This window comes from Ranitomeya variabilis, chromosome 2 (genome assembly GCF_051348905.1).
Source record: "Ranitomeya variabilis isolate aRanVar5 chromosome 2, aRanVar5.hap1, whole genome shotgun sequence".
Taxonomy (NCBI): Eukaryota; Metazoa; Chordata; class Amphibia; order Anura; family Dendrobatidae; genus Ranitomeya; species Ranitomeya variabilis.
The window spans coordinates 43177826-43193817 of NC_135233.1; the positions used below are offsets into that span (position 1 = coordinate 43177826).

Sequence of the window (15992 nt, forward strand, 5' to 3'; positions counted from 1 at the left end):
CCAGACAGGTGCTGGTAGTGGGGGACTCAATTATTAGGGGAACAGATAGGGCAAGCTGTCACAAAGACAGGGATCGTCGAACAGTGTGCTGCCTACCTGGCGCTCGAGTCCGACACATCGCTGATCGGGTGGACAGATTACTGGGAGGGGCTGGTGAGGACCCAGCGGTCATGGTGCACATTGGCACAAATGACAAAGTTAGAGGTAGGTGGAAGGTCCTTAAAGATGATTTCAGGGAATTAGGCTGCAAGCTGAAAGCAAGGACCTCCAACGTGGTATTTTCTGAAATACTGCCTGTACCACGTGCCACGCCAGAGAGGCAACGGGAGATTAGGGAGGTTAATAAGTGGCTCAAGAATTGGTGTAGGAAGGAGGGGTTTGGGTTCCTGCAGAACTGGGCCAACTTCTCAGTTGGCTACAGGCTCTACGCTAGGGATGGGCTGCACCTCAATAGGGAAGGTGCAGTTGTGCGGGGGGAGAAAATGGTTAGAAGGTTGGAGGAGTGTTTAAACTAGGGAATGGGGGGGAGGGTATTCATTTTATAGGTGGGGAAGATAGTGCAGATAGAGACCTGGGCACAAATAAGGAAGTTGGGGGTGGCGGTGGCATGGGGGGTGGGGTTAGAACAGTTAGTAATTTAAGAAAGAATAGAGGTACAGAGAGGAACATCAAGTGCATGTATACTAATGCCAGAAGCCTCGCCAACAAAATGGACGAATTAGAACTAATGTTGTTGGAACATAATTATGACATGGTGGGGATATCTGAAACATGGCTGGATGAGAGCCATGACTGGGCTGTTAACTTGCAGGGCTATAGCCTTTTCAGAAATGACCGTACAGATAAGCGAGGGGGTGGGGTGTGTCTGTTTGTAAAATCGACCTTAAAACCCATCCTGCGTGATAATATAGGTGAATCTAATGAAAATGTAGAGTCCCTGTGGGTGGAGATAAGGGGAGGGGGAAAAAATAATAAATTACTGATAGGGGTTTGTTATAAATCTCCAAAAATAATGGAAGCAATGGAGAATATCCTTGTAAAGCAAATAGATGAAGCTGCGACTCAAGGAGAAGTCATTATTATGGGGGACTTCAACTACCCTGAAATAGATTGGGGAACAGAAACCTGCAGTTCCAGTAAAGGTAATCGGTTTTTGACAACTATGAGAGACAATTACCTTTCACAACTGGTTCAGGACCCAACAAGAAGGGGGGCACTGCTAGACCTAATATTAACCAACAGGCCAGACCGCATATCAAATATAAGGGTTGGGGGTCACTTGGGGAATAGTGATCACAAAATAATAAGTTTTCATGTCTCCTTTAATAAGATGTGTAGTAGAGGGGTGACAAGGACACTAAACTTCAGGAGGGCAAATTTCCAACGGATGAGAGAGGATCTTGGTGCAATTAACTGGGATGATATCCTGAGACATAAAAGTACACAAAGAAAATGGGAGACATTTATTAGCATCCTGGATAGGACCTGTGCACAGTATATACCGTATGGGAATAAACATACCAGAAATAGGAGGAAACCAATATGGCTAAATAGAGCTGTAAGGGGCGCAATAAGGGACAAAAAGAAAGCATTTAGAGAATTAAAGGAAGTAGGTAGTGAGGAGGCATTAAATAAATACAAAAAATTAAATAAATTATGTAAAAAGCAAATCAAGGCAGCAAAGATTGAGACAGAGAGACTCATTGCTAGAGAGAGCAAAAATAACCCCAAAATATTCTTTAACTACATAAATAGTAAGAAACTAAAAAAATGATAGTGTTGGCCCCCTTAAAAATAGTCTGGGTGAAATGGTGGATGAGGATGAGAAAAAAGCCAATATGCTAAATGACTTTTTTTCATCAGTATTTACAAAAGAAAATCCCATGGCAGCCAATATGACTAGTGATAATAATTCCCAATTTAATGTTACCTGCTTAACCCAGCAGGAAGTACAGCGGCGTCTAAAAATCACAAAAATTGACAAATCTCCGGGCCCGGATGGGATACACCCCCGAGTACTGCAGGAATTAAGTACAGTCATTGATAGACCATTATTTTTAATCTTTAAAGAGTCCATAATAACAGGGTCTGTACCACAGGACTGGCGTATAGCAAATGTGGTGCCAATATTCAAAAAGGGGACAAAAACTGAACTCGGAAATTATAGGCCAGTAAGCTTAACCTCTACTGTGGGTAAAATCCTGGAGGGCATTCTAAGGGATGCTATACTGGAGTATCTGAAGAGGAATAACCTCATGACCCAGTATCAGCACGGGTTTACTAGGGACCGATCATGTCAGACTAATTTGATCAGCTTCTATGAAGAGGTAAGTTCCGGTCTGGACCAAGGGAACCCAGTAGATGTAGTGTATATGGACTTTTCAAAAGCTTTTGATACGGTGCCACACAAAAGGTTGATACATAAAATGAGAATAATGGGGATAGGGGAAAATATGTGCAAGTGGGTTGAGAGTTGACTCAGGGATAGGAAACAAAGGGTGGTTATTAATGGAGCACACTCGGACTGGGTCACGGTTAGTAGTGGGGTACCACAGGGGTCAGTATTGCGCCCTCTTCTTTTTAACATATTTATTAATGACCTTGTAGGGGGCATTCAGAGTAGAATTTCAATATTTGCAAATGACACTAAACTCTGCAGGGTAATCAATACAGGGGAGGACAATTTTATATTACAGGATGATTCATGTAAGCTAGAAGCTTGGGCTGATAAATGGCAAATGAGCTTTAATGGGGATAAATGTAAGGTCATGCACTTGGGTAGAAGTAATAAGATGTATAACTATGTGCTTAATTCTAAAACTCTGGGCAAAACCGTCAATGAAAAAGACCTGGGTGTATGGGTGGATGACAAACTCATATTCAGTGGCCAGTGTCAGGCAGCTGCTACAAAGGCAAATAAAATAATGGGATGCATTAAAAGAGGCATAGATGCTCAAGAGGAGAACATAATTTTACCTCTATACAAGTCACTAGTGCGACCACACTTAGAATACTGTGCACAGTTCTGGTCTCCGGTGTATAAGAAAGACATAGCTGAACTAGAGCGGGTGCAGAGAAGAGCGACCAAGGTTATTAGAGGACTGGGGGGTCTGCAATACCAAGATGGGTTATTACACTTGGGGCTATTTAGTTTGGAAAAACGAAGGCTAAGGGGTGATCTTATGTTAATGTATAAATATATGAGGGGACAGTACAAAGACCTTTTTGATGATCTTTTTAATCATAGACCTGAGACAGGGACAAGGGGGCATCCTCTACGTCTTGAGGAAAGAAGGTTTAAGCATAATAACAGACGCGGATTCTTTACTGTAAGAGCAGTGAGACTATGGAACTCTCTGCCGTATGATGTTGTAATGAGTGACTCATTGCTTCAATTTAAGAGGGGACTGGATACCTTTCTGGAAAAGTATAATATTACAGGGTATATATATTAGATTCCTTGAGAAGGCGTTGATCCAGGGAACTAGTCTGATTGCCGTATGTGGGGTCGGGAAGGAATTTTTTTCCCCATGATGGAGCTTACTCTTACCACATGGGTTTTTTTTGCCTTCCCCTGGATCAACATGTTAGGGCATGCTAGGCTATGGGTTGAACTAGATGGACTTAAAGTCTTCCTTCAACCTTAATAACTATGTAACTATGTAACCCTTCAGGTTTTTCACAGCAGCAGAAGCAACATGGAAGGAAAAAATTATCATTTTACTTTTTAGTCACAAAAATGATCTTTCAGCAATAATTTTTTTAATTTCCCAAGGGTAAAAAGAGAAAATGGACCTCAAAAGTTATTGTTCAATTTGTCCTGAGTATGCTGATACCCCACATGTGAGGGGGAACCACTTTTTGGGCACATCTCAGGGCTCAGAAGGAAAGGAGCGTCGTTTGACATTTTCAAGCTAAAATTGGTTGGAATTGAGATCGGACGTTATGTCGCATTTGGTGAGCCCCTGATGTGCCTAAACAGTGGAAACCCCCAAGTGACCCCATTTTGGAAACTAGACCCCCTAAGGAACTTATCTAGATGTGTCGTGAGCATCTTTATCCCCCAAGTGCTTCACAAAAGTTTATAACGCCCGGGCGTGAAAAAAAAAATCAGATTTTTTTCCACAAACATGATCGTTTAGTCCCCAATTTTTTATTTTCTCAAGGGTAACAAGAGAAATTAGACCCCAAAAGTTGTTGTCCAATTTGTCCTGAGTACGCCGATACCCCATATGTGGGGGTAAACCACTGTTTCGGCGCATGGCAGGGCTCAGAAGGAAAGGAGCACCATTTGACATTTTCAATCTAAAATTGGCTGGAATTGAGATCGGACGCCATGTCGCGTTTGGCGAGCCCCTGATGTGCCTAAACAGTGGAAACCCCCGACAAGTGACCCCATTTTGGAAACTAGACCCCCTAAGGAACTTATCTAGATGTGTCGTGAGCACTTTTATCCCCCAAGTGCTTCACAAAAGTTTATAACGCCCGGACGTGAAAAAAAAAAATCTGATTTTTTCCACAAACATGATCGTTTAGTCCCCGATTTTTTATTTTCTCAAGGGTAACAAGAGAAATTGGACCCCAAAAGTTGTTGTCCAATTTGTCCTGAGTACGCTGATACCCCACATGTGGGAGAAAACTACTGTTTGGGTACACTTCGGGGCTCGGAAGGGAAGTAGTGACGTTTTGAAAATCAGACTTTGATGGAATGGTACGCGGGCATCATGTTCCGTTTGCAGAGCCCCTGATGTGCCTGAACAGTAGAAATCCCTCACAAGTGACCCCATTTTGGAAACTAGACCTAATTGGGAACTTATCTATGTGTGTGGTGAGAATTTTGAACCCCCAAGTGTTTCACTTAAATTTATAACGCCCGGGCGTGAAAATAAAATATCCTATTTTTTCCTACAAAAATTATCATTTAGTCCCCAATTTTTAATTTTCCCAAGTGTAACAGGAGAAATTGGACCCCAAAAGTTGTTGTCCAATTTGCCCTGAGAATGCTGATACCCCACATGTGGGAAAAAATAATGTTTGGGCACAAGTCGGGGCTCGGAAGGGATGTGGTGACGTTTTGGAAAGCAGACTTTGATGGAATGGTCTGCAGGCGTCATGTTCCGTTTGCAGAGCCCCTGATGTGCCCAAACAGTAAAAAAAAAAAACCACAAGTGACATTTTGTAAACTAGACCCCCAATGAACTTACATAGATGTGCCCCCTTTTTGGAACGAATCTACGGTTTCCTGTAAAGTAAATTAGTAGTGCATGGAGGTGTGGTACAATTTGAAGCGATCCTTCATACACAGGCCAGGTTTTTCGGGGCAGGTGTCGCATTGATAAATGGTGTCCTTGCGTATTCCCCTTTTGTAACACACTCAGCACCTTTTTTGCAACTTACCTCTTTTTCCAGTTTGCGGGAACTCCCCTGGGAAATGATAACCTGGTACGATACGAGTACCTTCAGTTCCGGAAGTACTGGGGCCGCTCCTTCCCTCGTGCCAAATATCAGGGCCTTAAAGGGAACCTGTCACTTGAATTTGGCGGGACCAGTTTTGGGTCATATGGGCGTGGTTTTCGGGTGTTTGATTCACCCTTTCCTTACCCGCTGGCTGCATGCTGACTGCAATATTGGATTGAAGTTCATTCTCTGTCCTCCGGAGTACACGCCAGCGCAAGTCAATATTGCCTTGCGCTGGCGTGTACTCCGGAGGACAGAGAATGAACTTCAATCCAATATTGCGGCCAGCATGCAGCCAGCGGGTAAGGAACGGGTGAATCAAACACCCGAAAACCACGCCCATATGACCCAAAACTGGTCCCGCCAAATTCAGGTGACAGGTTCCCTTTAACCACTACCTCCTGGAACTAAAGGTACGACGTATCGGTGTGGCGTGCACATCGCGACAGCAGGAAAGCGTTGAGCATTGCCATTTGTACGATGTACACGGACAGCTTTTTGTATCACACCTTGGCCTTTCTCAAAGCACTGTACGGTTGGAGGAGTTGATCAGACAGATCAACGCCCCCCATGTTTTTGTTGTACCCCAGTACAGTCAGGTTTGCTGACCTGTGTAGAGGTACCCCGTACAGTGCTGAGGGCACTGCCATCACCGTGTATGCTGGTCAAGAGAAGGACATCCCTCTTGTCCTTGTACTTGACCACCAGCAGGTGGTCGCTACATTGGGCTCTGCTCTCACCTTTTCTGAGCATCTGCCCAAGTAGCGTCTTTGGGAGGCCTCTCTGATTTTTGCGGACAGTACCGCAGGCTGCGGTACCTCGCGCAGAGAGGGATTTGTAGAGTGGGATGCTGGAATAAAAGTTATCAGTGTAGAGGTGATAACCTTTATCCAGCAGTGGGTGCACCAAATCCCACACAATTTTCCCACTCACTCCCATGACAGGGGGACACTCAGGCGGTTCAATCCTGGTGTCCTTCCCTTCGTAGACTCTAAAGCTGTAGGTGTACCCTGAGGTACTCTCACACAGCTTGTAGAGTTTGATTCCGTACCTGGCCCTCTTGCTGGGCAGGTATTGACGGAATCTGAGCCGCCCCTTAAAATGAACCAAGGACTCATCCACGCAGATGTCCCTTTTGGGCACGTACACTTCACCAAACTTTTTGTTGAAGTGTTCGATGACCGGCCGAACTTTGAACAGACGGTGAAAGTTGGGGTCATCTCGTGCGGGACACTGTGCATTATCGGAATAATGCAGGAACTTATGGATGGCCTCAAAACGCGTTCGGACCATGACCATTCGGAACACTGGAGTGTTGTATAAAATATCAACACTCCAATATTGCTGAATTTCTGGCTTCTTCAGGAGCCCCATATGAAGCATCAGGCCCCAAAACTGCATCATTTCAACTGCGTCTACAGGAGACCAGTTAGAATATGATGAACCTGTGCTTTGCTCCAAAAATTGACGAGCGTACAAATTAGTTTGCTCCACCATGAGGTTAACAAAATCTTCAGAGAAAAAGACTTTGAAAAAGTCTATTTCTGTGAGGCCGGTGGTGTCAAACCTGATTCCTGATTCTGCCACAAAATCAGGAATCAGTGGCTCGTAATTTTCAGCGGGCGAGGTCCATACGGGGTCCGAAGAGGGGCGCGTTGGTGCATCTTCAGGAGTGGGCCCTGCCTCATCTTCATGAATGATGGGCACTGCTTCTGTCCTGCTGCGTCTGCGTGGTGGTTCCGCAGGGCCGGAGGAGGAAGATGAGGCGGGGGAAGAGGAAGAATCAGAAAAATAAAGAAAAGTGGGATCCTTCCCTCGCTATCAGTGTCGGAGGCAAGGAAAGAATATGCCTCCTCCGCTGAATAGCGCTGTTGGGACGAACGGGACATTTTTTTTGTGAGTATGGTGCTTTTGTGTACTTTATTGGTAACTATGTGTACGTGTGGGGGGGATAGTGTTTGGTGCAAACTATTCTGAAAAAAAAAAGCTAAAGGAAAAAGAAAGCAAATGGGGAGAAAAAAATACCTGTGAAAGGAAAAGTCTAAAACAGCAGGCCCTAGCTCTAAGTGAACCGAGTCACTTATCAAATTTCGGCGCCTGCTGGGTGTGCGAACGGGGATGTGAAAAAAACGGCAGGCACGAGAGCTCTGATAAGTGAACCGTGTCACTTATCAGAGTTCGGCGGCTGCTGGGTGTGCGAACGGGGATGTGAAAAAAAAAAGAAAAGGGAAGGCACAGATTAGATGCGGCGGCTGGGGGAGCGCACGGGGATGGGGGAAAAGAAAAGGCACGGATTAGACGCAGCGGCTGGGGGATAACACGGGGATGGGGAAAAAAAAGAAAAGGGAAGGCACAGATTAGACGCGGCGGCTGGGGGAGCGCAAGGGGATGGGGGGGAAAAAAAAAGGCACGGATTAGACGCAGCGGCTGGGGGAGCGCACGGGGATGGGGAAAAAAAAAGAAAAGGGAAGGCACAGATTAGACGCGGCGGCTGGAGGAGCGCAAGGGGATGGGGGAAAAAAAAAAGAAAAGGCACGGATTAGACACAGCGGCTGGGGGAGCGCACGGGGATGGGGAAAAAAAAAAAGAAAAGGGAAGGCACAGATTAGACGTGGCGGCTGGGGGAGCGCAAGGGGATGGGGAAAAAAGAAAAGGCACGGATTAGACGCAGCGGCTGGGGGAGCGCACGGGGATGGGGAAAAAAAAAGTGAGCACGAGTGTTGATAGGTGAACTGCGTCACCAATCAACGCTCGGCGGCGCTAAGGGGGTGAAAAAAAAGCGAGCACGAGTGTTGATAGGTGAACTGCGTCACCAATCAACGCTCGGCGGCTGCTAAATTTGGGCACTGATACGGCGCAAGGTGGGGGGATGGGGGAATGGGGCAAGGGGGGATGAAGAGAGATCGGGCCAGGATCGGGGTATCAACGCTTACGGTTTGTAGTCTCTCTTCTTTCTTCTCTCTTCTTTTTTCTTTAGCAAGAATTGTGGTGTCACAGGCTACTGTGGCACAAGTCTCAGCACAGGAGGGGATCTCGCAGTGTGACCGCTCTGAAGGAATCCTCACCAAGTGTGAGGATTCCTTCAGAGCAGTTACACAGGTCAGGGGCAGGTGAAACAGGTCACAGAGCGGTCACACCGCTGTTGTGACCTGTGATTGGTGGGATCGATGATCACATCGATCCCACCAATCAGAAAAGGCCCTGGCGACGCCGGTGTTGCTAGGCACTAGCCTATGATCGGAGCTCACAGCTCCGATCATAGGCAGGTCACCAGCAGGTGACCGGCAGGTCACCATCAGGGCACAGCGCGGTCACACCGCTGCTGTGCCCTGTGATTGGCACGATCGACGATCACATCGATCGCGCCAGAGTGGAAGGATCCGGAGCCATGGCAGGGGACACGGGGCAGCAGAGCGCGCAGGTACAGGCAGGGCACAGAGCGGTAACACCGCCGCTGTGCCCTGCGATTGGCGCGATCGAGGATCACATCGATCGTGCCAATCAGAGTGGAAGGATCCGGAGCCATGGCAGGGGACACGGGGCTGCAGAGCGCGCAGGTACAGGCAGGGCACAGAGTGGTAACACCGCCGCTGTGCCCTGCAATTGGCGCGATCGATGTGATCGTCGATCGCGCCAATCCTGGGGGGGTTTGGGCCCATGCCTGGCGTTGCCAGGCACTGGCCTAGGATCGAGTACATCGGTACTCGATCCTAGGCTGGGACCTCACTGTTTCAGCCAAATTAATTGGCTGAAACAGGGGGGGGGGGGGGGGGCGACAGGCCCTAGGATGCCGACACCATCTTCCTCCAGGTAAGATGGCGTCGGAATTTGAATGCGATCACTGCGACTGAAGTAGCAGTGTCGCATTAAAGGGCATGATGTACTATTCCGTCCTTGGGAAGTAGGGCCCACCCCACATGGACGGAATAGTATGTCTAATGACAGAAAGGGGTTAAGGACAGAAATTAGGGGTCTTAATTTGTTAAGACAACCATAGTTAGGGGAGCTTGGAAATTATCACTAAAAGGAATGTCAACAGGGCTTCATAACGGGCCCGGGACTTGACAGCTGCAAATACAGGGGTACTGTCTGTGGGTAGATTTTGTTGCCCAGTAGCAGAGAGTGATCTTTTTAAGAAACCCGTTCAGGGAAATACATAAAAAAATTGGAGGGGGCGGACATGTGTGGGGATTTATGAACGAGAATGAAAGTGGGTTTCCGAGAAATGTATTGTCGGGCATATAAATTTGTTTGGTGGCCAATCAACTGTAGGACTTCTGTTTGGAAAGAAAATCAAAGGGGGTAAAATTAGTTACATCAACTTTTACACCAGGGGCTGCTAACAAAATGGGGAATTTGTGGGGAAAAGGAATTGGTGGAATACCTCAGTGATAGGGGGCCTAGGGAACTTGGCGCTGCATCTGACGTTTCAGCAGAGACAACTGCCTCCTCTACGCTCAGGCTGTGGGATCCCATGGAGGAAAAGTCAGTCACTGGCTGAAAACTTCTGCTTCAGAAGTAGATTCTGTACCACTCCCGAAGCAAAGCAGGGTGTACGCTTGCTCTGCGGTAAACGTTCTGCAGCCAATTACTTTATTTTATGCCTGCCTAACTAAAAAAAAAAACAACTAAACTTAATCTAACAGTAGTAGAATCAAACATAATCTAACACTGTTATTTATTTTTTTTTAGTTTTGAAAAACCCCTAACAATGAAGAATGAAAGAGAGAAAAATAAAATGATAAAATAAATTTTTTTAATTTGACTGGGGGGGGGGGGGGGATGATCAAGGGGGTGATTAGGAAAGGATTTATTGGAATTGATATAGAAATTAGATTTATTTCTTCACTGACAGGACAACACTATGGCCGGGGTCACACTTGCGAGTGCAATGCGAGTCTCTCGCATCAATACCGGGCACTGCCGCTGGCACTTGGGACCGGAGCGTGCGGCTGCATAGAAATACATGCAGCTGAACGCTCCGGTTCCGAGTGCCGGGTATTGATGCGAGTTTCTCGCATTGCACTCGCAAGTGTGATCTTGCGATCGCCTTTAGCGAAGTGATTCTCTCTTAACTCCCAGAACAAATACAAGGGCAGAAGAGGGAGGCACAGCCAAAGTGCTGTCCTGTTTTGTAAATATTTTGGGATTTTGATCACAGTGATAGTGTCCATCAGTGATCAAATGTCTTTATCCAAGGAAATTGGTTCCTGACGTTGCCAGGTGCAAGCAGGCAGATCTCGGAGGGCGCATGCTCTGTATGCCTGTTGAGATGCACCTGCCATTTTGCTTCATGAAGGAGAGGGGGCTGGGAGATGGCATCACCGCTACCTTGGAGGGCTAGGGGACACCATTTCTCTCTCCTCTGACATATTACATCATGTCAAAGAGAGAAATTCATTGAAAAATTGAACTCTGAAGTATTGTTAAAAGTCATGTTAACATGGCTGTGCGTTATGTTCATTTTTTTTTTTGGCGGTCTTGCAGAAGACAGCTTCCCTCTCAAACACTAGTTTTGCTGGTGGCTCAGTGGTTAGCACTGTTTCTTTGCAGAGCTGAGTTCCTGGGTTCAAATCCCGCCAAGGACATTTGTATGTTCTCCCCTTGTTTGCGTGGGTTTCCTCCCACATTCCAAAGACATACTGATAGAGAATTTAGAATGTGAGCCCCCACTCGGGACAGCGATGATAATGAATACGATGGCTCTACATAAGCAATGCAAAATAATAATAATTATTATTATAGCGTAATTTATTCCATGGCACTTTACATGTGAAAAGGGGTATACGTAATAAAAACAAGTACAATAATCTTAAACAATACAAGTCATGACTGGTACAGGAGGAGAGAGGACCCTGCCCGCGAGGGCTCATAATCTACAAGGGATGGGTGAGGATATAGTAGGCGAGGGCAGACCTGGTCGTGCAGTGGTTTAATAAAATAATAAAAAATAATGCATTCTTAAAAAAAAAAAAAAAAAAAAAAAAGTACAAACTACATACATACTATATAACAGTAAACACTTGTAATACTTTACTAATAATAAAAAAAGTAAATAAATAAATTAAAATAAAAAAATATAAATATAAAAAATAATATAAAAAAATATAAAAAATAAAAAGATAAAATAAAATCCAGTAAAAAAAAATAGCAAATAAACGTATCTGGAGAACTTAACTTCTAAAAGGGGGAAAAAAAAGTTATAAATTTAAATACGTAAAATATGTAAATAATAGTAATACACACAAAAAAAAAAAACGCAATTTTTTTTCCGTGAGTGCGTGCGAGTGTATGTCCCCCCTCTCTGCGAGCAGCGCTCTCTCTCTCTCCTCGTCTGCTCCTTGTGGCTGAGCGAGGTTCATGTTGCTCTCTCTCTCTCTTTCTACACTGCCAGCCCCTGATGTGATGGCGAAGAAACCCCGTTGACAAGGCACTGCTTTTTCATGACGGTGAGTTTCCCTTTGAGTGTATTATAATTTTGTGATAAAAATTTCAAGGAAAAAAAAAAAAAAACACACAACCTCCTTCCTCCCTTCTTTCCTTCCTTCGAGGAGGGGAGGAAAAAAAGAAAGAAAAAGAGACAGGGGGGGGGGTACAAAAAAAAAAAAAATTCTATCTTCAGACAAGGAAAAAAAAAAAAAGAGAAGCAAATAAGAATAATAAAAAAAAAACAGTTGCCAAAAAAAGGCCAGCATATTAGGTTTCAGCTTAGAGAGCTATTGGCTAGTACCGTATTCCCCCCCTCTTTTACTTCTCTTTTTCTTTTTTTGGCTACGAAAAAAAAAGAAGTGTGGGGAGGTGGTGGTGGGAGAGGAATAATAAAATATTAATCGACGACGGCGAAATCTAGGGTTTCCTTTTCGATCGTAAGCTCCTTTCGTTTCACGGCTAACGTCGACGTTCGTGGTCGTTTTTTTTTGCTTTCTCGTGCGCGGCCGACGCTGCCGGAATGAAATATACTGGTATTATTATACGTTTTATATCGCTTCGGGTGCGATTTAAGGGGGTGGAGGGATAACGACGAGGATCGTAGGGAGGGGATGATGATGAAGAAGAAGAAGAAGGGGTTTTTTTATCCGCTAGAGGTGGTAAAAAAAAAAAAAGGAGCCAAGAAAGGTGACGGTGCGACAAAAGGAGGAGTAGATTGTATATATATATATTTTTTCCCCAATGCAAATTGAAGAAGAAGAAGGGAGGAAAGGAAAAGTCTTCTTTCAATGACTCATTGATTTCAACTGGTTTAAAATTAGTTTTTCTCTCCCTCTCTCTCTGTCTTTAACTCCCACCATCATCACCTCCCCTCACCCTCCCCGCCCTGGATCACCACCACCATCATCATCATCAGGGGGGAAAAAATAGAAAAAAAGAAAAATAATCTTTAGCAATCCCCTCCCATCTTTTCCTCTTTGCATCGCTCGCTGCCCACGACGATTTATTTCGAGGTGTCTGCTCTGTGGAGATGGGAGTCGTCGCCTGCCCGCTTTTTATAGTTTTTTTTTTTTCTCCCGCATTTTACCTCAGGAGCGCCAGTTCCTAGGTCAAAATCGACTCCCCGGCTTCTTATCTGGCCTATCCGTCCGGAGACGTTTTATACAGCATTTTTTCTACTTCGCCTCTTCTTTGTCTTCATTTTTAATGATATTTTTACCTCAGAAAGTGACGATGAAAATGGACGAGGCCGCCATTTATAGAACGGAAGATGTTCGTTACTGTGGTTATGGCGCTGCGGGAATTCGCTGGCCTCCTGGCGGGATTATTAATCGTTTTGTGTTATGGCTGCTCTATTATTTGGGGAAAGAAGCGGTGTCTTCATGGGGTGATGGCCGAGGCCGGCAGTCGATGTCGGCGGCGGTGGTGGGTTGTTGTCGTTCTCTTCGTCCTCCTCTTCGTCGTTGTAAGGCGCGGTGGCGGGAATCCCTGACGGGTTGGTGTTTTTTTTTCCCATTTCGTTGTATTTCCGTTAATTTAGAATGTGTATGCTTGTCTTTATTAAAATGTCCTCCCTGTCGAGTGTGATTGAGTGATGTATTGTTGACGTTTACTTAACGAGACATTTTCTGTCAGATTATGATGTTGTTTGTAAGGAGTCTGCAAGATGGCGCCGGGTGCTGGCGAACGGCCAGTCAGGATGGCGCAGTTCAGCACAAGCCTCCATTTTATAACCGAGGCTTCTGCACTAGCAGTGACAGCTACTGCTGTTACATGAGAGACATCCGAGTTGTATTATATGCAAGTGTGTATTTTAATAAAACCTAAAATCGTATTAATTTCCATTTACTATGCTCTTTTGTCCTCTGTTATCAGCCATCTGACCCTGTGAGGAAGGCAGTTTTTTAGAGGGGTGACTGGTAGAGCTATATAAAACGATGGATTCAAGTCACCGACGTGTCTAGATAATGCTGTAATGTCCCTAAACCCTGTGGTAAAAATTGACTAAAATGGCTGACACCAGGGAACAGTATCCTCAGTGATGCAGTCTATATTAAAGCTATCATTCACATCTGTATTTTGAGTTTCTGTGGCAGGTTAACGGGACACCTTAGGCACAGTTCACATTGATACCAAACATTTTGCAAAATGAATCGTGTCTGCGCCTCCATACCCGTAGACTACTATGGGCAAGACGGCTAAAAATAAAGTTAATTACGTTTTGTCAGGTTTATGTCATACTAGCTGAAGAGCCTGGCGTTGCCCTAGCATAGTAACTAACTGTGATTAGTTATAGCACCTCACTTCTCAATTTTCCCATCACACCTCTCATTTTCTGATCACTATTTTCCCCTCCTCTCATTTTGCACATTAGTTATAGCACCTCACATCTCATTTCCCCCCTCACACCTTCATTTTCACCTCACACCTCTCATTTTCCCCATAGTATATACCTGTATGTCATCTCCCCTGTATATAGTATATACCTGTGTGTCATCTTCTCCTGTATATAGTATATACCTGTATGTCATCTCCTGTATATACCTGTATGTCGTCTCCTGTATATAGTAGATACCATTATTTCATCTCCTGCTATATATAGTATATACCTGTATGTCATCTCCTGTATATAGTATACACCTGTATGTCGTCTCCTCCTGTATATAGTAGATACCATTATTTCATCTCCTGCTATATATATAGTATATACCTGTATGTCATCTCCTGTATATAGTATATACCTATATGTCATCTCCTCCTGTATATAGAATATACGTGTCTTCTCCTGTATATAGTATATACCTGTATGTCATCTCCTGTATATAGTATATACCTGTATGTCGTCTCCTCCTGTATATAGTAGATACCATTATTTCATCTCCTGCTATATATAGTATATACCTATATGTCATCTCCTGTATATAGTATATACCTATATGTCATCTCCTGTATATAGAATATACGTGTGTCTTCTCCTGTATATAGTGTATACCATCTCCTGTATATAGTATATACCTGTGTCATCTCCTGTATATAGTATATGCCTGTATGTCATCTCCTCCTGTATATAGTATATACTTGTATGTCATCTCCTGCATATAGTATATACCTGTGTGCCATCTCCTCCTGTATATAGTATATACCTGTGTCATCTCCTGTATATAGTATATGCCTGTGTGTCATCTCCTGTATATAGTATATACCTATATGTCATCTCCTGTATATAGAATATACGTGTGTCTTCTCCTGTATATAGTATATACCTGTATGTCATCTCCTGTATATAGTATATACCTGTATGTCATATCCTGTATATAGTATATACCTATATGTCATCTCCTCCTGTATATAGAATATACGTGTGTCTTCTCCTGTATATAGTGTATTCCATCTCCTGTATATAGTATATACCTGTGTCATCTCCTGTATATAGTATATGCCTGTATGTCATCTCCTCCTGTATATAGTTTATACTTGTATGTCATCTCTTGCATATAGTATATACCTGTGTGCCATCTCCTCCTGTATATAGTATATACCTGTGTCATCTCCTGTATATAGTATATGCCTGTGTGTCATCTCCTGTATATAGTATATGCCTGTATGTCATCTCTTCCTGTATATATTGTATACTCGATGGTGGCCCGATTCTAACGCATCGGGTATTCTAGAATATGCATGTCCACGTAGTATATTGCCCAGTTACGTAGTATATTGCACAGCCACATAGTATATTGCACAGCCACATAGTATATTGCACAGCCACGTAGTATACAGCACAGAGCCACGTAGTATACAGCACAGAGCCACGTAGTATATTGCCCAGCCACGTAGTATACAGCACAGAGCCACGTAGTATATTGCACAGCGACGTAGTATACAGCACAGAGCCACTTAGTATATTGCACAGCCCACGTAGTATATTGCCCAGCCACGTAGTATATTGCCCAGTGACGTAGTATATTGGCCAGTGACGTAGTATACAGCACAGAGCCACGTAGTATATTGCACAGCGACGTAGTATATTGCCCAGCCACGTATGTCACAGGTTAAAAATAAACATATACTTACCTTCCGAGGGGCCCCTTGTAGTTCTGTCGCCTGTG

General features: G+C 44.4%; 1 protein-coding gene and 1 long non-coding RNA gene across 4 annotated transcripts in view; one reads left to right on the forward strand and one right to left on the reverse strand.

The window, feature by feature from the left end:
- Positions 1–13102, reverse strand: part of LOC143804350 (uncharacterized) — a 57731-nt gene extending 44629 nt beyond the window's left edge. Inside the window, exon 1 of the long non-coding RNA XR_013221013.1 lies at positions 12974–13102. This is a non-coding gene — a long non-coding RNA (uncharacterized LOC143804350). The remainder of the gene's footprint in view (positions 1–12973) is intronic.
- Positions 11617–15992, forward strand: part of BICRAL (BICRA like chromatin remodeling complex associated protein) — a 58398-nt gene continuing 54022 nt past the window's right edge. The window contains exon 1 of one of the 3 annotated variants that reach the window (XM_077282356.1): positions 11617–11906. The gene's annotated coding sequence lies outside the window, so the exon portion shown is untranslated. The other 2 variants (XM_077282357.1, XM_077282355.1) reach the window with 2 other exon arrangements.